Source organism: Vollenhovia emeryi, unplaced genomic scaffold (genome assembly GCF_000949405.1).
Source record: "Vollenhovia emeryi isolate VEMERY1.0 unplaced genomic scaffold, V.emery_V1.0 DF945292.1, whole genome shotgun sequence".
Classification (NCBI taxonomy): domain Eukaryota; kingdom Metazoa; phylum Arthropoda; class Insecta; order Hymenoptera; family Formicidae; genus Vollenhovia; species Vollenhovia emeryi.
This window is the reverse complement of record NW_011961074.1, coordinates 1-2,112: the sequence shown is the minus strand read 5'-3', so window position 1 is coordinate 2,112 and position 2,112 is coordinate 1. Positions and strand designations below refer to the sequence as shown.

The window sequence follows — 2,112 nt, the reverse complement described above, 5'->3', positions numbered from 1 at the left end:
GGGGCGGGGGGGGGGGGGGGGGGGGGGGGGAGGGGGGGGGGGTGGGGGGGGGGGGGGGTGGCGCGCGGGGTGGGCGCCGGGGCGCCGGGGGGGGGGGGGGGGGGGGATGGGTCCTCCCCGCCCCCCCCCCCCGGCCGACTCTGCCCCCACCCCATCCCCCGCGGCAGGTCGGGGAGGCCGAGCCCGGGGAAGTCTTCCCCGAGCCCGGCGCTGCCGCCGCCGCTGTTGTTGCGGGTGGGGAAGAGGGGCTTGTCCCCTCCTCACCCGCTCCGCTGCCTCCTTCTGCGAGATGACTTTCTCGCAGAAGGAGGCAAACGCGTGCCAGGCCTCTCCTCTTCCAGAATGGCGGTTATCACCGCCGGAAGGGAGAGGTCCTGCCCCAGAATGCGGACGAGAGACTCCCTCTCGTCCGCCCACGCTGGACACTCGCCCAGCGTGTGCTGGGCGGTGTCATCCTCGGCTGTGCAATGGTGGCAGCCGGAGTTCTGCTCCCTTCCGATACGACACAGGTAGTGACCAAAGCAGCCATGCCCAGTCAGCACCTGCGTCATTCGGAAGGACAACCCGCCCCATCCTCTGTCGACCCACTGGTCGAGCCCTTCCAACAGACATACTGGTTAAATCTACCAGATTTCCAATTAAAGCAACCAGATATTTTTTCAGTGTGTTATTCCACTCCTGTGTTTACGTCGTTATATTATCTAATATTTTTATTTAAATATTAATGTTATATATTACTTATTTTCGCAATTGCAGCAAATATATATATAACAAACAATATTAAAATATTTCGTGCATTCGTAATATTTATCTAAACTCAAATTGTATATATCCAATTTTATTATTTTTCAGAACTGAAGCAATATGCCTAAAATTAAAAATACTCCAAAAACTTCATTAACAGCTTTAATTAAGTCACGAAAGTAGGTATATGTTTTTTATTTTAAAAGAATAATTATATAAATATTACTTAGTATTTACTGACAATGAGTCAATAATAATAGGCCATAAATTCATATTTTCATTTACCTGATAATTGTCCTGACCAAAAAATATATTAGCATCACTTTGTAACATTCATGTATATGTTCTTCTTATGAAATAAGATTTATGAATTATCGTGCATAGTAAAGTTGTGATGCCTAAATCTGCCGTCGTGATACTTCCCAGTTAGCTATTTATTTACAGATTGCAAACCATTAGGAAACAATTTGTGTTTTGGTGACAAAGTCTACTGACAGGTATTTCCACCAGATTGGCGGTACAAACCATATAAAACTTGTTACCAACAGGGTCTGTTCGATTTCTGCCGCCAATCTAATCTGAATTGCCTCTTAACAAGCTTTGTTGCATTTTTGACGGCAGTTTGGCAACATAATTTGTTATAACAAATCCTATATAATATTGTTACGCCCGTGCTCCGTCGAGACGCCCGGAGAATGCGCGCCAGCCGCGGCTGAAGTCGCGGCAGATAGAAAGATCGGTCACGAAGGACCGATGTGCGACTGTTCATTATTGATTTTGGGGATTTGTCTCCGAGCTCTTGTAAAGAGAAGACGTGTTGTCGTTCTAGAATAAAGGTTTTGCTCGTTCAGTACAAATCCTTGTTCTTTTATTCGCGGCCCGGAAGTGCGCGCCGGGAGTAACAGACGAGCCGACGAGTTCGCGAGTGCGCGGAGTGCCGTGCGGGCGGCGAGTTCGAAATCGTGTGCTGCCGCGGACGTAACAATATTTATTGTCTTTCTGGCATTAAAAAATTGTTGCATGCTTTGTTCGAAATTTGTTGCAGCAGATTTTACTATGTATGTAATCTTTATTGTTTCCCCTTGGAGTTACAAGGCGTTTTTTTCCAAGGAACGTGCCCAAACCTTTTCCAACACCTCTCTCATATACTCAATATATTGGCGCTTTTCCAGGGAGCGTTCCCGAACCCTTTACAAATTTTCCCTTAATTCCTCCGCGTCCTGGCCATAAGCGACCTATACACACTTTTTCCCTTCCTCCCTTTCGACCTACCATTCCTACCCCTCTTCACGCCCTTCCCGCTCCTTTGTCTCTCTCGCTCCTTGCCCTTTCTTCCTTTTCTTTCTCCTCCCTCGTTCTCTCCCTTCC

At 48.1% G+C, this 2,112-nt stretch overlaps 1 pseudogene; it reads right to left on the bottom strand.

Annotated features, from left to right (window-relative positions):
• Positions 1–214: 214 nt before the first annotated feature.
• LOC105561555 lies at positions 215–611 on the bottom strand (annotated as a pseudogene).
• Positions 612–2,112: the final 1,501 nt, after the last annotated feature.